This window comes from Xyrauchen texanus, chromosome 6 (genome assembly GCF_025860055.1).
Source record: "Xyrauchen texanus isolate HMW12.3.18 chromosome 6, RBS_HiC_50CHRs, whole genome shotgun sequence".
Taxonomy (NCBI): domain Eukaryota; kingdom Metazoa; phylum Chordata; class Actinopteri; order Cypriniformes; family Catostomidae; genus Xyrauchen; species Xyrauchen texanus.
Genome location: NC_068281.1, coordinates 46,952,454 through 46,973,853, shown reverse-complemented (window position 1 = coordinate 46,973,853; position 21,400 = coordinate 46,952,454). Strand labels below are relative to the sequence as shown.

The 21,400-nt window shown below is 42.0% G+C and overlaps 8 non-coding genes across 8 annotated transcripts; all 8 read left to right on the top strand.

The window, feature by feature from the left end:
• Nucleotides 1–5,740: 5,740 nt before the first annotated feature.
• Nucleotides 5,741–5,822, top strand: trnas-aga (transfer RNA serine (anticodon AGA)). Its single transcript has one exon. It is a non-coding gene; the product is annotated as a tRNA-Ser (tRNA).
• Nucleotides 5,823–11,086: 5,264 nt separating this feature from the next.
• trnas-aga (transfer RNA serine (anticodon AGA)) lies at nucleotides 11,087–11,168 on the top strand. Its single transcript has one exon. It is a non-coding gene; the product is annotated as a tRNA-Ser (tRNA).
• Nucleotides 11,169–12,645: 1,477 nt separating this feature from the next.
• On the top strand, nucleotides 12,646–12,727 carry trnas-aga (transfer RNA serine (anticodon AGA)). The gene has a single exon. It is a non-coding gene; the product is annotated as a tRNA-Ser (tRNA).
• Nucleotides 12,728–14,200: 1,473 nt separating this feature from the next.
• Nucleotides 14,201–14,282, top strand: trnas-aga (transfer RNA serine (anticodon AGA)). Its single transcript has one exon. It is a non-coding gene; the product is annotated as a tRNA-Ser (tRNA).
• A 205-nt stretch (nucleotides 14,283–14,487) lies between these two features.
• Nucleotides 14,488–14,559, top strand: trnah-gug (transfer RNA histidin (anticodon GUG)). The gene has a single exon. It is a non-coding gene; the product is annotated as a tRNA-His (tRNA).
• A 1,196-nt stretch (nucleotides 14,560–15,755) lies between these two features.
• On the top strand, nucleotides 15,756–15,837 carry trnas-aga (transfer RNA serine (anticodon AGA)). The gene has a single exon. It is a non-coding gene; the product is annotated as a tRNA-Ser (tRNA).
• Nucleotides 15,838–16,040: 203 nt separating this feature from the next.
• On the top strand, nucleotides 16,041–16,112 carry trnah-gug (transfer RNA histidin (anticodon GUG)). Its single transcript has one exon. It is a non-coding gene; the product is annotated as a tRNA-His (tRNA).
• Nucleotides 16,113–17,310: 1,198 nt separating this feature from the next.
• Nucleotides 17,311–17,392, top strand: trnas-aga (transfer RNA serine (anticodon AGA)). The gene has a single exon. It is a non-coding gene; the product is annotated as a tRNA-Ser (tRNA).
• The last annotated feature ends 4,008 nt before the right edge of the window (nucleotides 17,393–21,400 follow it).

Below are 21,400 nucleotides of genomic sequence, written 5' to 3'. Positions count from 1 at the left end.
TTATAGGGCTCATATAACACTTCCATACGCAATCACACTTCAGTCATACTTCCCATACTTTCAAACACAGATTATCTCACAAACACAGAAACTTTCACACTTTTTACAAACACAAGGCCTTTATAAACACAGAGCTCTCAAAAAATACTATACTAAAACAAACCTATTACTTCTGCCCCTCCTTTTGCTCTCCTCTTTATATCCCTCTCCTTTATTTCCATAAAAACCACTCATTATTTACAGTGGTTGATCGCTATATCTGTTAATTCTTTTTATATTAAAACTCATGTACTTCCACCCACAGCTGTCACATCCATTCTGGGTCTCTGTTCAAGACAATTTCTACATTGGTGCTAATTCTCCTTTACTCTCCCTTTTAAAAATCACCTTAAAATTTTTGACTGTATTTAATTTGTTTATAACTCCAGACATGATCACTAATTCCCTGTGTTTCTATTATTAATCTTTTTAATTTGATTTCTTTTCTCCTCTCAGCCTGCCACCACATTAGGATTTTTGTTTCAGGAGGAAACTGAGACAAGAAAAAAAAGTCCTCTTCTTCTCTGTGCATGCTCACAGCCCTCCCTTTACAGCTCCATTTTCTCGCTCTAGCAGCCCCTCCCTTCTCTCTTTCCCAGTATTCAGTCTCCAGCGAGAGAAAATCAACAATTGTGCTTATTTATCCGAGTCTTATCAACTATACTTCTGGATAACATCCAACTAAATAAACTAAATATTTATTACTACTAATACTTATTTATATATTTCTTATACTTATTTTTATTTATTATCTCTTCCCCTTATATTTATTTATTATCTTTTATTTCTTTCTTTTTACTCTTTTGTTATCCCCTTTATTTTCTTAACTTATATTTTCTCTTATTCTTTTATTTTATTATTTGCTTATGTTCCTTCTTTTATTGCTTATATGGTTTCACTTTATTTCTTCTCAAAACCAACTATTTGTTTATTCATGCTTTATGTTTGTTAGTATAATCTTATTTTGTTAATTACAAAACGTTTCTTAAAACATGGTTATACCTCACTTACTACTTATACATACATCTTGGGTACAAAGTCTAAACTGGATAACATGATTATACATTGCTTATTTCTTATACATACAGCGTGGTCACAAGTGTTTAAACTAATGCATTCATTTTTCTAACTATTTGCTTTATCATGCATTATACTTTCATTGTTGATTACATATTTATTTCAACATGAGCAATACATTGCTTTCACATGAGAAATGCATCATTATCCATGCCTTTATTAGCAATACACACTTAAGTTTTGCATTCTGCTTTATACCATGCATATCTATGTTTCCCTATCCAAGTCTGCCCTCTAGTGGTTATTTGGCTGTCTTTCATATATTTCCATTATTGCCTGCTTTATTTGTGCTGGGTAATCTAAATAGATCCTTACTTCAAATCTCTCAATTGTTCCTTCATTTACGGTTGCGGGTACTTTCTCTCTGCTGTCATTTTTATAGAATATCACTTTACTTTTTCTTTCTACTTTTATTATACTTGTTATTTCCATAGCCACATTTCTTAAAACAATTACTCCCAAGCCTGGTTCTTCCAACGTTTCCCAATAATGTGCCACTTCAGATTTCAAGTAAGGAATATTCGCCTCCTTGACTGACACTTTCAAATGTCCCCTGTATATATATATCTATCTCATCTCTATGGCCTGCTTTACAGAGTGTAGTTATGTGATCCACAAATGATTTAGGATCTATGTTCCTAGCCGCAACATCCAACCAGTTAACAAACGGCCACTCCTGTTCTATTTCTCCTAAATTCACCACTTCAGTTAAGGTTCTCATTAACTCCTTCTTTTTTACAGTTAATTTTCTCTTCTGCCCTGCGTAATCTATGTAGTCTGATTCGTTCCAAAAATGATCGCTGATTCCCTTTGACTCTATCAGTGTTTTCTCCAATTCTCTCTCCTATTCTTCAGATCTGCGTTGATCTCCAAACTTTACAAAACATTTTGCCTTTTCTTTATCTTTTTCCCAATTATTCAATTTTTTCTCTTCTTCCCCTCACTCACAGAGCTGTCCGTTCAGCTGACCAGTGAGCGAGAGCAAGGCAGGGAGTTATCAGAGAAGCAGGTACCATTTTGCGTCTTTATACTTTTTCAACAATTGTTTTATTCAATTCACTGTTTCAATTCATTTTCCACTTTTGCTCTCATTTAGCATTTCCTTATTGCACCTGTATTATTCTGCCTTTGCACACAATAAATCATCAACACTGCAATCATGCATTTGAATAAACACAAAAACAGTGCAATTCTGCACAGTCCGGGTTCCGTGAAACACTGCAATAAATAACTTAATCTAACACCTGGAGGAATTTTACGCGAATTTTCACTTCTCCACCCGTGTTAGGATTTTCACCTGTACAGGATTTTTAGCCACTCTTCTGGCAAAGCCTTGAATAAATGCACCTAACCGGGAATTTGTACGCGCCGTCGCTTCTCGACTCACCCCCAGTCTTTAAATAACAATCTCACCCCCAATTTTTGAAATCTGGAACTCGCCTCTATTTTAGCCAATTCAATTTATTCTATGTCCGGACAGGCAAAAGTCTCAGGGAAGTCACTTACTGGGACTTACTATCACAGATCACACAAGAACACCTTAAGCAAAACGCTTACCTTGATTTTGTGGCACCGGTGATCTTGTGTAACTCGTGCAAGCCGTCCTGTCGGTGACCTTTTGACCCCTTTGACCTCACTGCCGTCCCTTCTGTGGTCGCCAGCAATATGTCGTGGAAAATCCAGATGAATCTCTCTTGAGTTGTAAGAAAACTCTCGGAGTCTTGAGTTCCAGATGCCAAAGTTGTAGTTTATTGAACACCAACAAACTTGAGACCGGTCAGCTGTCTGTTCTGACTCGTTATCCTAAGTTCTCAGTTATATAACTTTTTGTTATCTTGTTACCCACTATCTCTGACTAACGAGGTCACTGCCTTGTTTCTTTCCCTCACCCATCTATTAAAAAGAAACATATTTCCTTGCCTCTCTATTGAAAAGAAACATATATCTTTGGTAGCTTCTCATATCTTGACCTCATGTTACAGTTCATGGACAGAGTACATCAACTCCTAGAAACATCTGCGTAAACAGCCATGTCCCCATCAAATACTTTTTATCTTTGTCCTACATTTTCAGCGCATTCCCACAATGAGGCGGCCTTGTTTGCTCATACACATTATCATTTGAAAGAAAACACCAGCTGCAAAGATATAATACATTCAGCTTATTAGAACAAGACACCATTCATATAATAACTGATTAAAAGTATCTTTGAAAAGATACGTGCCAGCACAAAGGAAACACACCAAGGACTCACATCAGAATACTATTGATTAACAGAAACACATTTTGTTTTTGAAGAAATACATATTTTGTTTTTGAAGAAATACACCTGTTTTTCAAGGTTATATACCATAGTGCCAAGTAGGGATAAGCACTGGTAATTGACATTCGGTTAAGTGCTCGACGTGCCACTATTGGAATATCAAAATCAGGTTATACTACACATGCAATAGAAATCTTCATCTCGAACTCGAGTTCCGACAAGCCATCAGGTCTTGAGACAGTTTTTCAAGGATAGGGCGAGTAAGGGGCTGTACTTATTATATTATATCATAGAGAGGCATGTTACACCACTCCTTGTCTCTTTTCACTGGCTGTTGGTTGCTGCACATATCAAATTGAAGGCTCTGATGCTGGCATATGGAACAGTCACTTGGTCTGTTCCAGCATACCTAAAATCATTTCTGCTGAGCTACGTACCCTCTAGAAGTGCGGTATGCTAAGGAACGTTGCCTTGTTGTACTAACACAAAGAGGCACCAAAACAGTTTCCCAGACTTTCGGCTTCATTGGAATGACCTTCCCAACTCCATCCGTGAAGCTGACTCACATTCTGTCTTCAAACACATTTTTTCCATGAGAACTTAAACAGTCACTAAATTTTTTTTATAATTGAATGTATTGAATACTATTCTGATGCTAATGAAACTTGTAATAAGGCACTTTTTGTACCACTGTCTCCTTAAGATGATTAGTTTATAATGTATTCCTCTTTTGTAAGTCGCTTTGGATAAAAGCATCTGCCAAATTAATAAATGTAAATTATATTATGAGACTCTCAGCTTAAGAAACTGCTGCAAAATCACAAAATTATTTTTCTTATTTTTCTTATTTGAAATTATATACCTAAGGGTAGTGTTTTCAAAATACAACATTTAAGTAGTCAGTACCAATACCAGTGAAATTTCACGGTTCTCGATTCTACAGCAAAAAATTAAAATTAAAATAATAATAATATGGTAAACTGCTATTAAACACACTACTTTAGCTACAGTGGATTAGTGCTGTGCTTTGAGATCTCATACAACACGAATGATTGTCAATATCTGTGGAGTTTCCAGTGTATGAGGAGTGGGCTTCACACATTCATTTAATAAATAAAAATAATAATTCATAGCTCTGCTGTGTCCTGTGCTTTGCCCATTCAGCCAAAAGTGTACAGTAGTACAGCGGGTGTAGTCGTGAACAAGTGGTTAAGCTGACTAGGGTTACTTTTGCAAAGCTTTCATGAGCCTGGGTAGCTCAGCAAGTAACGCATGAGACATTTAGTCAGAGGATAGAGGGTTGATGTCCCTGTTTGGGCTATCAGTTTACAGTGAATCTTAATTCTGCTTTCCTCTCTAAATGAAAGTATACTTGATCTAAGTTGAATGTCGTCCCATTGGAATTTAGGGTTAGCTACTGGAGGGCTAGGTGGCAATCTCTAGAGGGAAGTATGACGAAGCTGGCAAAGGTGCTGCTTTGAGAGCAACACTGGCAGATTTGCCTGACCAAGCAGTTCTGCCATTTTCTTGGGCTGTATTGAAGCAACAAGCCAGAAAAAAGCTATGCTTGACTTTTTTAAGTAGTCGTGGCCGAGTCGTTAAGGCGATAGACTAGAAATTCATTGGGGTCTCCCCGTGCAGGTATGAATCCTGCTGACGATGGGGCTGCTGTTTATGAGAAGGAATTCTCATGTAAATGCATAGGTCCTCCACTCAAAGAGCTCTTATGTGCTCTGTTAGAAAAATTAAGTGAGCTCATTGTAACATTCTAGTAGTAATTACTGGGCTCTCTAGACCAAAATAGATTGGGAAAGCTGCCATAAAATGGATCCCAGCCTTTTTTTTCAGCATTCCCTTCCTGCCAAGAGCAGCACAACGCTCCCAATCCTTATTCTTTGTAGATTACATTGCAAATTAACGTAGTCAACAGGTCAAGTGCACATATTGGCTGGACTGTCTTTATATTCGCGGGGGTGTCAAAGCTTTCAGGAGCCTGGGTAGCTCAGCAAGTAACGCATGAAACTTTTAATCTGAGGGTACAGGGTTGATGTCCCTGTTTGGGCTATCAGTTTACAGTGAATCTTAATTCTGCTTTCCCTTCTAAATGAATGTATACTTGATCTCTTGGATGTGAGAAACATCCAAAAGGGATAGTATCCAAGTTGAATTTCTTCCCATTGGAATTCAGGTTTAGCTACTGGAGGGCTAGGTGGCAATCTCTAAAGGGAAGTATGACTATGCTGGCAAAGGTGCTGCTTTGAGAGCAACACTGGCAGGTTTGCCTGACCAAGCAGTTCTGCCATTTGCTTGGGCTGTATTGATGCCACAAGCCAGATAAAAGCTATAGGTGACTGCTTTGAAGTAGCCGTGGCCGAGTGGTTAAGGCTATGGACTAGAAAGCCATTGGGGTCTCCCCGTGCAGGTTCGAATCCTGCTGACTATGGGACTGCTGTTTATCAACAATGCCTTTTTTGGTGTTATGATCGTTAAAAAAAAGTTCTGTGACAATGTAATGTATTTTGAAAAGAATTGTGGTTCATGTATGCTTCAGAAGACCTTTTAAATGTACACAGCAAGACAGGCAAGCATAAGGCTTTTTAAATATTAGCAGGTCTGAGCAGAAGCTTTACCCACTAGGTGTGTGATGTGTCGTGATTGTATAGTGGTTAGTACTCTGTGTTGTGGCCGCAGCAACCCCGGTTCGAATCTGGGTCACGGCAGCTGTTTGCAGTAGATGAAGAAATCTAGCTCATTTTGACACTTCTTCTAATACAAGCCTTTCAACTGTGTGTGTTCTCTCAAGCTCTGCTGTGTCCTGTGCTTTGCCCATCCAGCCAAAAGAGTACAGCAGTGCAGAAGGGTGTAGTCATGGCCGAGTGGTTAAGCTGACTAGGCTTGCTCTGTTTTGCTTTGGCTTTATTCTCTTGTTTTAGAGTGGCTGTCACTTAGATTCATTAATTATGCCTTTGGCCGTGTCTTTGTACAAGATTCTTCTTTTGTATTTCACTTGCTGACCCGTGTCTCGTTTCGAGCCTGAAGTGGGCAATGTTTCAAAAGGTCCAAGTCAGGCAGTAGGAGCAGTGGCTTTGGTACCCCCTGATGACTTTTAGGCCTTAAATATCAAGCTCAAGAGTTAATGCTTGATATTGAGTAGAGATTCTTCCATATCAGAGCAATGAAAGGTTGCCTTTCTACTGGCTTTTTTGGAATATTACTGCTTTATCTTCTTAAAGAGAAGAAATTCTCATGTAAATGCATAGGTCCTCCACTCAAAGAGCTCTTTTGTGCTCTGTTAGAAAAATTAAGTGAGCTCATTGTAACTGTTATGGTCCCTGTGTTCTCTAGTCACGTTCATGTCACGTTTCCATGTGGTCCGTCCCGTGTTTTCTGTTTCACCCTCGCCAGTCACGTTCCATGTCACTCTTACTTGTTATCCGTCCCATGTTTTCCGTTTCACCGAACACGCTCCTGGTCATGTCTTCCTTGCTGCCCGCCTGTGTTTCACTGTCTCTGTTAGAACTACACTTCCCTTCATCCTCGCTCATCACCGCTGTCGCAGCGTTATTGTCCGCACCTGTTGCCTATTTTACTATCACCTGTCTTCGTTTATCTGTCATTGGGTTTGTTTGCTCATTGGTTCCTTTGTTCTCTGTCTGTGTATTTAAGCCCTGTCTGTTTGTTCTGTGGTTGTTGTTCGTTAATGTAAGTACAGTGTTTCCGTGTTCCTGTCCAGTTGTATGTCTTACGCTCTCTGTCCGTGTTTCCATCACTCGTTTCATGGTTACCCTATTGTCCGTCAGCCCGTCCAAGGTTCCCCTGCTGTTCCAGTGTTCCTGCCGTTTTTTCCCATTGTGGATTTTGCTTTGTTCTTATGTTTGTTTATTTTGTCATCCCCCAATAAAACCCGCGTTTGGATCCGCATTCTTGTCTGTCTTCCCTGGTCATGACAGAACGAACAACCACCATGGATCCAGCGGTTTTGCGGGCAAGCTGCCATCTGCTCAGCCTCATGCAGGGAAACCGTCCAGTGGAGGATTACACCCGCGATTTCCTCGCAATTGCGGATGCCACTGACTTCCCTGACTCCGACCTGGCGGCGTTTTTTTCGGGCCAACCTGAGTTGTACGCTCCAGGAACGGTTGCCACCGACGACGCGCGGCTGGACGCTCCTCGACATCATTGAGGAGACCCTGCTGATCTGCGCTTTGCCGTTCACTGTGGGTGTCATCGAGGAGAACCCTCCCACAGTGGTAACCCTCCATTCGCCCGTGGTTTGTTCCTTCACGCCAGCCTTGGTCAGTGAGCCTGCACGGTCCAGTTCGTCTGCCCAGAGGAGGAAGAGAAACAGGCTTCCGCCTCCCGGCCCACGCCTGCCCCGGCCAGCGAGCCAGAGCCCACGCCTGCCCCGGCCAATGAGCCAGAGCCCACGCCTGCCCCGGCCAGGGAGCCGCTAGCCCCCGACGTCAGTGAGCCAGCGCCTGTAGCCTCTACTGACGCCAGTGAGCCAGCGCCTGTAGCCTGTACCGACGCCAGTGAGCCAGCGCCTGTAGCCTCTACCGACGCCAGTGAGCCAGCGCCTGTAGCCTCTACCGACGCCAGTGAGCCAGCGCCTGTAGCCTCTACCGTCCCAGAGCCAGCGCCTGTAGCCTCTACCGTCCCAGAGCCAGCGCCTGTAGCCTCTACCGTCCCAGAGCCAGCGTCCGAGCCTTCCAGAGCTCCGCCTCCCGAGCCTTCCAGAGCTCCGCCTCCCGAGCCTTCCAGAGCTCCGCCTTCCGAGCTTCCTGAGCTTTCCAGAGCTCCGCCCTCAGAGCTTCCCAGGGCTCCGCTTCCCGAGCCTCCTATGGCTCTACTCCCAAAGACTCCAGAGCCTTCTAGAGCTCCGCCTCCCGAGCTTTCCAGAGCTCCGCCTCCTGAGCCTTCCAGAGCTCCACCTTCCGAGCTTCCTGAGCCTTCCAGAGCTCTGCCCTCCGAGCCTCCCAGAGCTTCACCTCTCGGGCCCCTCGAGCCTTCCAGGACTCCGCCCCTCCAGCCTCTCGAGCCTCTCGAGCCCCTCGAACCGCCCAGGGCTCCACTCCTCAAGCCTCTCGAGCCTGCCACAGCCCTTCTCCCCGAGCCTCCTACGGCTCCACCTCCCGGGCCTCCTGTGGATCTGCTCCCAGGACCTCCCGAGCCTCCTACGGCTCCATCTCCCGAGCCTCCTACGGCTCTGCTCCCAGAGACTCCAGGGCTTTCTAGAGCTCCGCCCCTCGAGCCTCCTACGGCTCCACCTCCCGAGCCTCCTATGGCTCCACCTCCCGGGCCCTCTAGGACTCCGCTCCTCAAGTCTCTCGAGCCTCCCAGGGCGCCACCTCCATCGGCCCCGCCTCCAGAGCCTTCCGGGTCTCCACCTCTAGGGCCTCCTTACCCGGCCCCTGTCCTGTGGTCTCCTCCCAGGCCTCCTGACCCGGCCCCTGTCCTGTGGTCTCCTCCCAGGGCCCCTGACCCTGTTTCTGACCTGTGGCCTCCTCCCAGGCCTCCTGACCGCCCTGTCCTGTGGCCTCCTCCCAGGGCCCGGACCCTGTTCCTGACCTGTGGCCTCCTCCCAGGCCTCCTGACCCGGCCCCTGTCCTGTGGTCTCCTCCCAGGGCCCCTGACCCTGTTTCTGACCTGTGGCCTCCTCCCAGGCCTCCTGACCCGGCCCCTGTCCTGTGGCCTCCTCCCAGGGCCCCGGACCCTGTTCCTGACCTGTGGCCTCCTCCCAGGCCTCCTGACCCAGCCCCTGTCCTGTGGTCTCCTCCCAGGGCCCCTGACCCTGTTTCTGACCTGTGGCCTCCTCCCAGGGCCCCTGACCCTGTTTCTGACCTGTGGCCTCCTCCCAGGGCCCCGGACCCTGTTCCTGACCTGTGGCCTCCTCCTGGGCCCCCTGACCCGGCCCCTGTCCTGTGGCCTACTCCCGGGCCACCTAAACCTGTCCCTGTCTCGTGGGCAACTTCCGGACCACCTAAACCTGTCCCTGTCTCGTGGCCAACTTCCGGGCCACCCAAACCTGCTCACCTATTGTGGCCGCCTCCCAGTTCACCTAGACCTACCCTTGCCCAGACAATACCTCCCTGCCCTCCTAAACCAGTTCCTTCCCGGTGGAGAATTCCTAGACCACCTGACCCTAGCCCGATATCGCAACCCCATAGACTGCCTGCCTTCCCCCTCGGCCTCCCGGGTCCATCCGTCTGCCCCTTGTGTCTCCATGGACTGCCCAGTTGTCCCAGTGTTCAGTCTCATCTCCCTTTTTTCCCCCGTGGTCTGCCTAATTGCCCCTTGTGCTTCCTGAATCTGTCTCTGTGTCTCTTGTACCTCCTTGACCTGTCCTTGTGTTCCTTGTGTCCCGTTTGGTCTGTCTTTTTCTCCCCCTCTTCTAACCCCCCTCGCCTGGAACATTTTGGTGTTTTTTTGTTTTTAAGGTTGTTTAGACCGTCTGGAATCCGGTCCTTTGAGGGGGGCTATGTTATGATCCCTGTGTTCTCTAGTCACGTTCATGTCACGTTTCCATGTGGTCCGTCCGGTGTTTTCTGTTTCACCCTCGCCAGTCACGTTCCATGTCACTCTTCCTTGTTATCCGTCCCATGTTTTCCGTTTCACCGAACACGCTCCTGGTCATGTCTTCCTTGTTGCCCGCCTGTGTTTCACTGTCTCTGTTAGAACTACACTTCCCTTCATCCTCGCTCATCACCGCTGTCGCAGCGTTATTGTCCGCACCTGTCGCCTATTTTACTATCACCTGTCTTCGTTTATCTGTCATTGGGTTTGTTTGCTCATTGGTTCCTTTGTTCTCTGTCTGTGTATTTAAGCCCTGTCTGTTTGTTCTGTGGTTGTTGTTCGTTAATGTAAGTACAGCGTTTCCGTGTTCCTGTCCAGTTGTATGTCTTACGCTCTCTGTCCGTGTTTCCATCACTCGTTTCATGGTTACCCTATTGTCCGTCAGCCCGTCCAAGGTTCCCCTGCTGTTCCAATGTTCCTGCCGTTTTTTCCCATTGTGGATTTTGCTTTGTTCTTATGTTTGTTTATTTTGTCATCCCCCAATAAAACCTGCGTTTGGATCCGCATTCTTGTCTGTCTTCCCTGGTCATCACAGTAACATTCTAGTAATAATTACTCGGCTCTCTAGACCAAAATAGATTGGGAAATCTGCCATAAAATGGATCCCAGACTTTTTTTTAGCATTCCCTTCCTGCCAAGAGCAGCACAACGCTCCCAATCCTTATTCTTTGTAGAGTTCTTTGCAAATGAACTTAGTCAACAGGTCAAGTGCACATATTGGCTGGACTGTCTTTATATTCACGGGGGTGTCAAAGCTTTCAGGAGCCTGGGTAGCTCAGCAAGTAACGCATGATACTTTTAATCTGAGGGTACAGGGCTGATGTTCCTGTTTGGGCTATCAGTTTACAGTGAATCTTAATTCTGCTTTCCCTTCTAAATGAATGTATACTTGATCACTTGGATGTGAGAAACATCCAAAAGGGATAATATCCAAGTTGAATTTCTTCCCATTGGAATTGAGGTTTAGCTACTGGAGGGCTAGGTGGCAATCTCTAGAGGGAAGTATGACTATGCTGGCAAAGGTGCAGCTTTGAGAGCAACACTGGCAGGTTTGCCTGACCAAGCAGTTCTGCCATTTGCTTGGGCTGTATTGATGCCACAAGCCAGATAAAAGCTATAGGTGACTGTTTTGAAGTAGTCATGGCCAAGTGGTTAAGGCGATGGACTAGAAATCCATTGGGGTCTCCCCGCGCAGGTTCAAATCCTGCCGACTACGGAGGTGCTGTTTATCAACAATGCTTTTTTTTGGTGTTATGGTCGTTAAAAAAAGTTCTGTGACAATGTAGTGTATTTTGAAAAGAATTGTGGTTCATGTATGCTTCAGAAGACCTTTTAAATGTTCACAGCGAGATAGGCAAGCATAAGGCTTTTTAAATATTAGCAGGTCTGAGCAGATGCTTTACGCACTAGGTGTGTGGTGTGCCGTGATCGTATAGTGGTTCGTACTCTGTGTTGTGGTCACAGCAACTCCGGTTCGAATCCGGGTCACGGCAGCAGTTTCCAGTAGACGAAGAAATCTAGCTCATTTTGACACTTCTGCTAATACAAGCCTTTCAACTGTGTTTGTTCTCTCAAGCTCTGCTGTGTCATGTGCTTTGCCCATCCAACCAAAAGAGTACAGCAGTGCAGAAGGGTGTAGTCATGGCCAAGTGGTTAAGCTGACTAGGCTTGCTCTCTGTTTTGCTTTGGCTTTATTCTCTTGTTTTAGAGTGGCTGTCACTTAGATTCATTAATTATGCCTTTGGCCGTGTCTTTGTGCAAGATTCTTCTTTTGTATTTCACTTGCTGACCCGTGTCTCCTTTCGAGCCTGAAGTGGGCACTGTTTCAAAAGGTCCAAGTCAGGCAGTAGGAGCAGTGGCTTTGGTACCCCCTGATGACTTTTAGGCCTTAAATAGCAAGCTCAAGAGTTAATGCTTGATATTGAGTAGAGATTCTTCCATATCAGAGCAATGAAAGGTTGCCTTTCTACTGGCTTTTTTGGAATATTACTGCTTTATCTTCTTAAAGAGAAGAAATTCTCATGTAAATGCATAGGTCCTCCACTCAAAGAGCTCTGATGTGCTCTGTTAGAAAAATTAAGTGAGCTCATTGTAACATTCTAGTAATAATTACTGGGCTCTCTAGACCAAAATAGATTGTGAAAGCTGCCATAAAATGGATCCCAGACTTTTTTTTTTAGCATTCCCTTCCTGCCAAGAGCAGCACAATGCTCCCAATCCTTATTCTTTGTAGAGTTCATTGCAAATGAACTTAGTCAACAGGTCAGGTGCACATATTGGCTGGACTGTCTTTATATTCGCGGGGGTGTCAAAGCTTTCAGGAGCCTGGGTAGCTCAGCAAGTAACGCATGAAACTTTTAATCTGATGGTACAGGGTTGATGTCCCTGTTTGGGCTGTCAGTTTACAGTGAATCTTAATTCTGCTTTCCCTTCTAAATGAACGTATACTTGATCTCTTGGATGTGAGAAACATCCAAAAGGGATAATATCCAAGTTGAATTTCTTCCCATTGGAAATCAGGTTTAGCTACTGGAGGGCTAGGTGGCAATCGCTAGAGGGAAGTATGACTATGCTGGCAAAGGTGCTGCTTTGAGAGCAACACTGGCAGGTTTGCCTGACCAAGCAGTTCTGCCATTTGCTTGGGCTGTATTGATGCCACAAGCCAGATAAAAGCTATACGTGACTGTTTTGTAGTAGTCGTGGCCGAGTGGTTAAGGCGATGGACTAGAAATCCATTGGGGTCTCCCCGCGGAGGTTCAAATCCTGCCGACTACGGAGCTGCTGTTTATCAACAATGCTTTTTTGGTGTTATGGTCGTTAAAAAAAGTTCTGTGACAATGTAGTGTATTTTGAAAAGAATTGTGGTTCATGTATGCTTCAGAAGACCTTTTAAATGTACACAGCGAGATAGGCAAGCATAAGGCTTTTTAAATATTAGCAGGTCTGAGCAGATGCTTTACGCACTAGGTGTGTGGTGTGCCGTGATCGTATAGTGGTTCGTACTCTGTGTTGTGGTCGCAGCAACTCCGGTTCGAATCCGGGTCACGGCAGCAGTTTCCAGTAGACGAAGAAATCTAGCTCATTTTGACACTTCTGCTAATACAAGCCTTTCAACTGTGTTTGTTCTCTCAAGCTCTGCTGTGTCATGTGCTTTGCCCATCCAACCAAAAGAGTACAGCAGTGCAGAAGGGTGTAGTCATGGCCAAGTGGTTAAGCTGACTAGGCTTGCTCTCTGTTTTGCTTTGGCTTTATTCTCTTGTTTTAGAGTGGCTGTCACTTAGATTCATTAATTATGCCTTTGGCCGTGTCTTTGTGCAAGATTCTTCTTTTGTATTTCACTTGCTGACCCGTGTCTCGTTTCGAGCCTGAAGTGGGCACTGTTTCAAAAGGTCCAAGTCAGGCAGTAGGAGCAGTGGCTTTGGTACCCCCTGATGACTTTTAGGCCTTAAATAGCAAGCTCAAGAGTTAATGCTTGATATTGAGTAGAGATTCTTCCATATCAGAGCAATGAAAGGTTGCCTTTCTACTGGCTTTTTTGGAATATTACTGCTTTATCTTCTTAAAGAGAAGAAATTCTCATGTAAATGCATAGGTCCTCCACTCAAAGAGCTCTGATGTGCTCTGTTAGAAAAATTAAGTGAGCTCATTGTAACATTCTAGTAATAATTACTCGGCTCTCTAGACCAAAATAGATTGGCAAAGCTGCCATAAAATGGATCCCAGACTTTTTTTTAGCATTCCCTTCCTGCCAAGAGCAGCACAACGCTCCCAATCCTTATTCTTTGTAGAGTTCATTGCAAATGAACTTAGTCAACAGGTCAGGTGCACATATTGGCTGGACTGTCTTTATATTCGCGGGGGTGTCAAAGCTTTCAGGAGCCTGGGTAGCTCAGCAAGTAACGCATGAAACTTTTAATCTGATGGTACAGGGTTGATGTCCCTGTTTGGGCTGTCAGTTTACAGTGAATCTTAATTCTGCTTTCCCTTCTAAATGAACGTATACTTGATCTCTTGGATGTGAGAAACATCCAAAAGGGATAATATCCAAGTTGAATTTCTTCCCATTGGAAATCAGGTTTAGCTACTGGAGGGCTAGGTGGCAATCGCTAGAGGGAAGTATGACTATGCTGGCAAAGGTGCTGCTTTGAGAGCAACACTGGCAGGTTTGCCTGACCAAGCAGTTCTGCCATTTGCTTGGGCTGTATTGATGCCACAAGCCAGATAAAAGCTATACGTGACTGTTTTGTAGTAGTCGTGGCCGAGTGGTTAAGGCGATGGACTAGAAATCCATTGGGGTCTCCCCGCGCAGGTTCAAATCCTGCCGACTACGGAGCTGCTGTTTATCAACATTGCTTTTTTTGGTGTTATGATCGTTAAAAAAAAGTTCTGTGACAATGTAGTGTATTTTGAAAAGAATTGTGGTTCATGTATGCTTCAGAAGACCTTTTAAATGTACACAGCGAGATAGGCAAGCATAAGGCTTTTTAAATATTAGCAGGTCTGAGCAGATGCTTTACGCACTAGTTGTGTGGTGTGCCGTGATCGTATAGTGGTTAGTACTCTGTGTTGTGGTCGCAGCAACCCTGGTTCGAATCCGGGTCACGGCAGCAGTTTCCAGTAGACAAAGAGATCTAGCTCATTTTGACACTTCTGCTAATACAAGCCTTTCAACTGTGTGTGTTCTCTCAAGCTCTGCTGTGTCCTGTGCTTTGCCCATCCAACCAAAAGAGTACAGCAGTGCAGAAGGATGTAGTCATGGCCGAGTGGTTAAGCTGACTAGGCTTGCTCTCTGTTTTGCTTTGGCTTTATTCTCTTGTTTTAGAGTGGCTGTCACTTAGATTCATTAATTATGCCTTTGGCCGTGTCTTTGTACAAGATTCTTCTTTTGTATTTCACTTGCTGACCCGTGTCTCGTTTCGAGCCTGAAGTGGGCACTGTTTCAAAAGGTCCAAGTCAGGCAGTAGGAGCAGTGGCTTTGGTACCCCTGATGACTTTTAGGCCTTAAATAGCAAGCTCAAGAGTTAATGCTTGATATTGAGTAGAGATTCTTCCATATCAGAGCAATGAAAGGTTGCCTTTCTACTGGCTTTTTGGAATATTACTGCTTTATCTTCTTAAAGAGAAGAAATTCTCATGTAAATGCATAGGTCCTCCACTCAAAGAGCTCTGATGTGCTCTGTTAGAAAAATTAAGTGAGCTCATTGTAACATTCTAGTAATAATTACTCGGCTCTCTAGACCAAAATAGATTGGCAAAGCTGCCATAAAATGGATCCCAGACTTTTTTTTAGCATTCCCTTCCTGCCAAGAGCAGCACAACGCTCCCAATCCTTATTCTTTGTAGAGTTCATTGCAAATGAACTTAGTCAACAGGTCAAGTGCACATATTGGCTGGACTGTCTTTATATTCGCGGGGGTGTCAAAGCTTTCAGGAGCCTGGGTAGCTCAGCAAGTAACGCATGAAACTTTTAATCTGAGGGTACAGGGTTGATGTCCCTGTTTGGGCTATCAGTTTACAGTGAATCTTAATTCTGCTTTCCCTTCTAAATGAACGTATACTTGATCTCTTGGATGTGAGAAACATCCAAAAGGGATAATATCCAAGTTGAATTTCTTCCCATTGGAATTCAGGTTTAGCTACTGGAGGGCTAGGTGGCAATCTCTAGAGGGAAGTATGACTATGCTTGCAAAGGAACTGCTTTGAGAGCAACACTGGCAGGTTTGCCTGACCAAGCAGTTCTGCCATTTGCTTGGGCTGTATTGATGCCACAAGCCAGATAAAAGCTATACGTGACAGTTTTGTAGTAGTCGTGGCCGAGTGGTTAAGGCGATGGACTAGAAATCCATTGGGGTCTCCCCGCGGAGGTTCAAATCCTGCCGACTACGGAGCTGCTGTTTATCAACAATGCTTTTTTTGGTGTTATGGTCGTTAAAAAAGTTCTGTGACAATGTAGTGTATTTTGAAAAGAATTGTGGTTCATGTATGCTTCAGAAGACCTTTTAAATGTACACAGTGAGATAGGCAAGCATAAGGCTTTTTAAATATTAGCAGGTCTGAGCAGATGCTTTACGCACTAGTTGTGTGGTGTGCCGTGATCGTATAGTGGTTAGTACTCTGTGTTGTGGTCGCAGCAACCCCGGTTCGAATCCGGGTCACGGCAGCAGTTTCCAGTAGACAAAGAGATCTAGCTCATTTTGACACTTCTGCTAATACAAGCCTTTCAACTGTGTGTGTTCTCTCAAGCTCTGCTGTGTCCTGTGCTTTGCCCATCCAACCAAAAGAGTACAGCAGTGCAGAAGGATGTAGTCATGGCCGAGTGGTTAAGCTGACTAGGCTTGCTCTCTGTTTTGCTTTGGCTTTATTCTCTTGTTTTAGAGTGGCTGTCACTTAGATTCATTAATTATGCCTTTGGCCGTGTCTTTGTACAAGATTCTTCTTTTGTATTTCACTTGCTGACCCGTGTCTCGTTTCGAGCCTGAAGTGGGCACTGTTTCAAAAGGTCCAAGTCAGGCAGTAGGAGCAGTGGCTTTGGTACCCCTGATGACTTTTAGGCCTTAAATAGCAAGCTCAAGAGTTAATGCTTGATATTGAGTAGAGATTCTTCCATATCAGAGCAATGAAAGGTTGCCTTTCTACTGGCTTTTTTGGAATATTACTGCTTTATCTTCTTAAAGAGAAGAAATTCTCATGTAAATGCATAGGTCCTCCACTCAAAGAGCTCTGATGTGCTCTGTTAGAAAAATTAAGTGAGCTTATTGTAACATTCTAGTAATAATTACTCGGCTCTCTAGACCAAAATAGATTGGCAAAGCTGCCATAAAATGGATCCCAGACTTTTTTTTTAGCATTCCCTTCCTGCCAAGAGCAGCACAACGCTCCCAATCCTTATTCTTTGTAGAGTTCATTGCAAATGAACTTAGTCAACAGGTCAAGTGCACATATTGGCTGGACTGTCTTTATATTCGCGGGGGTGTCAAAGCTTTCAGGAGCCTGGGTAGCTCAGCAAGTAACGCATGAAACTTTTAATCTGAGGGTACAGGGTTGATGTCCCTGTTTGGGCTATCAGTTTACAGTGAATCTTAATTCTGCTTTCCCTTCTAAATGAACGTATACTTGATCTCTTGGATGTGAGAAACATCCAAAAGGGATAATATCCAAGTTGAATTTCTTCCCATTGGAATTCAGGTTTAGCTACTGGAGGGCTAGGTGGCAATCGCTAGAGGGAAGTATGACTATGCTGGCAAAGGTGCTGCTTTGAGAGCAACACTGGCAGGTTTGCCTGACCAAGCAGTTCTGCCATTAGCTTGGTCTGTATTGATACCACAAGCCAGATAAAAGCTATACGTGACTGTTTTGTAGTAGTCGTGGCCGAGTGGTTAAGGCGATGGACTAGAAATCCATTGGGGTCTCCCCGCGCAGGTTCAAATCCTGCCGACTACGGAGCTGCTGTTTATCAACAATGCTTTTTTTTGGTGTTATGTATATTTAATATATTTAATTTATTCTTCAACAGTAAAAATAGTGATATTTATAATAACTGATTATAGTAACTGCTTTCAAACTTTCTCATCTCACACCATTTAAAAACAAAAAACTACTCTCCTTACTTTTTTCTGTCCATTCAAACAACATACAAAAACTTTCTAATCTTTAATAAGCAGAACACAATGTCTTTTTCGACATTCTCTATATAATCAATTCAACTTATTTTTCGTTCTGTTCATGCAGAGCTTTACATTTACAACATCTATCTTATTATTAATATATTATAATCCCTTTTTTATTGTTAAGTAATAATTTGTTATTACTACTTTCTCCATTTCTTACACTTTCTCAGGTGAAGTAACTTCCATTCTATCTAATAAAATAATATAAATCAAGTTTTTAAACTAACAGAAAAGTAAGTAAAAGTTTAAACATAATAAAGTCGTAAAGAGGCACAATGGAAATTCAAACAAATCGCTTTTCTTGTGTTTTGAAATAATTGCTCAGTAAAATACACTACGTACTTTTAATTTCTCATGACTCTTACATTTAAAAAAATATATATTTTTATCCAAATGTTTCATCATCATTTAACAGTTATCACTATTATACCTCTAAAAAAATACTTTCATGTATTATCTATGGCAAATGGAAATAGTAGTAATAGAAATAGACACTCAATAAACACTTTGTTTGCACCCACTAAACTTTAATTTCTTTATTATGAGGGTACACTCTGGAAAATTTGGGGCAGTAACCAATCCAATAGGTAACTCTATAACTTTGCCATATGTTTGTAATATTTACTCTTCAAATCAATAAATCAGTGGTTAGCTGCTGGATTTAAATTTAGACCCTCAGAACAATTTAGACACGAGTATTGAACCCCATTGATGGCATTCTGGAAAATCATAAAGTGATCGTATAAGACTGAAATCAACTCTTCCAGAGAAATTTTAATCCACATTATAAATGCAAATCAATAATGATTACCAGCAGTAATGAGCGCAGGAATATCAATCAGATAATAGCCCACATCATTTTCAGTCTTCTTTGTCTCCGGATTTCCTCCTGCAGCATTAGTAACTTATAAAAAAATCATCTTTCTCAGCCGTCTGCAATGGTGAGAAACTAGTTCCAGAATGAGTTAGTGAAACAACATACACATAATGATGACAAAAGAAACACAGAATAGACACATGAATATGAAGTTATTAACATTCATATTTGAGGAAGTTATGATGTTCAATTTAATCTTAACTTTTCTTCATGGGCTTCACCTGCCCCAAAGACCAATTTTTAAATGATCCAAATCTTACTTAAATTTATTTTCCTTTAATTTTAGTCTCAAATGCAGCTTCTCAGTGTACCCATGATCAACCAAGACCTATTCTGTGTATACCAAACAAAAAATAAATAAACTAAAAATAAAATATCTATCTATCTGCTATCTATCTTTTTCTAAAGTCGGAGCCCCTTTCTGTCTGTCTGAAGACATCAAGAGAGGCCTGTTTCCCCTCAAAGTCATCCTCAATCGCTTCATCAGACAGTCCCTATCAAAAATAAAAAAATCTCTGCCTATCTTTTGTTGGTTGATCAAGTTTACACCGATAACACTGCACTCACATTTAAATTGTTCTCCAGACATTTTTAAAATCATAGAAAAATTAAAAACAACTTTCTAGTGTTTAATTTAATAATGTTAAAATAGTATTCTCTCATAAACTGTACCAGACAGAACATAAAACAGACACATGAATGTGAAGTTTTCACATTTAAGGTTTAACTTCATAAGATACAAAATATAATTTTCTTATTTTATCATATCATTGGCCCTCTTTTGCCATTTGCTTGAATATAACAACACTTATCTTAAATACAACCTTTGTTTAAAATCCATTTACTTATTTGACTTTAGTTTAATGCAATACACTCGACTCAAAGCTTTATTGTTTGTCCAGATAATGTGATTTCCCAAATGCAATTCAATCGCTTTAAAGTGATCACTTTTTTATAATCGAAATATTCTTACTCATCACTTTGATATAAAAGGAGTTATGATCTGACACATGTCCATTCAACAGCTGCTCCATCTCAGTTTAGTTAATCTTACATCAGGCTTCATTCATGACATGAAAAGAACAGCCCAAGAATAAACATTGTCCAGTCCGCTAAGAGTTAACCTTTTGATTTCATGCACATTTTGGTTTTACAGCTATTTGTTTGTTACTGTATTATATTTATCTTTATACATACACACACACACACACACACACACACACACACACACACACACACACAAATATATTTTTTATCATTGGTTTTAATTCTACAACCAGAATATTTATTAAGTGCCCTCTTTGTTTTTAATCATCAGATCTCTTCTGCCTCTTATATTGATGGAAGTTTGAAAATAGTCTAAATAGATTTTCTTTTATGTAAATTGCATACATACTCCTCATTAGTTATGCAGCAAATTATCAACCTCTCTATCTGGATGGATATTTATAGGGCTCATATAACACTTCCATACGCAATCACACTTCAGTCATACTTCCCATACTTTCAAACACAGATTATCTCACAAACACAGAAACTTTCACACTTTTTACAAACACAAGGCCTTTATAAACACAGAGCTCTCAAAAAATACTATACTAAAACAAACCTATTACTTCTGCCCCTCCTTTTGCTCTCCTCTTTATATCCCTCTCCTTTATTTCCATAAAAACCACTCATTATTTACAGTGGTTGATCGCTATATCTGTTAATTCTTTTTATATTAAAACTCATGTACTTCCACCCACAGCTGTCACATCCATTCTGGGTCTCTGTTCAAGACAATTTCTACATTGGTGCTAATTCTCCTTTACTCTCCTTTTAAAAATCACCTTAAAATTTTTTGACTGTATTTAATTTGTTTATAACTCCAGACATGATCACTAATTCCCTGTGTTTCTATTATTAATCTTTTTAATTCGATTTCTTTTCTCCTCTCAGCCTGCCACCACATTAGGATTTTTGTTTCAGGAGGAAACTGAGACAAGAAAAAAAAGTCCTCTTCTTCTCTGTGCATGCTCACAGCCCTCCCTTTACAGCTCCATTTTCTCGCTCTAGCAGCCCCTCCCTTCTCTCTTTCCCAGTATTCAGTCTCCAGCGAGAGAAAATCAACAATTGTGCTTATTTATCCGAGTCTTATCAACTATACTTCTGGATAACATCCAACTAAATAAACTAAATATTTATTACTACTAATACTTATTTATATATTTCTTATACTTATTTTTATTTATTATCTCTTCCCCTTATATTTATTTATTATCTTTTATTTCTTTCTTTTTACTCTTTTGTTATCCCCTTTATTTTCTTAACTTATATTTTCTCTTATTCTTTTATTTTATTATTTGCTTATGTTCCTTCTTTTTATTGCTTATATGGTTTCACTTTATTTCTTCTCAAAACCAACTATTTGTTTATTCATGCTTTATGTTTGTTAGTATAATCTTATTTTGTTAATTACAAAACGTTTCTTAAAACATGGTTATACCTCACTTACTACTTATACATACATCTTGGGTACAAAGTCTAAACTGGATAACATGATTATACATTGCTTATTTCTTATACATACAGCGTGGTCACAAGTGTTTAAACTAATGCATTCATTTTTCTAACTATTTGCTTTATCATGCATTATGCTTTCATTTTTGATTACATATTTATTTCAACATGAGCAATACATTGCTTTCACATGAGAAATGCATCATTATCCATGCCTTTATTAGCAATACACACTTAAGTTTTGCATTCTGCTTTATACCATGCATATCTATGTTTCCCTATCCAAGTCTGCCCTCTAGTGGTTATTTGGCTGTCTTTCATATATTTCCATTATTGCCTGCTTTATTTGTGCTGGGTAATCTAAATAGATCCTTACTTCAAATCTCTCAATTGTTCCTTCAG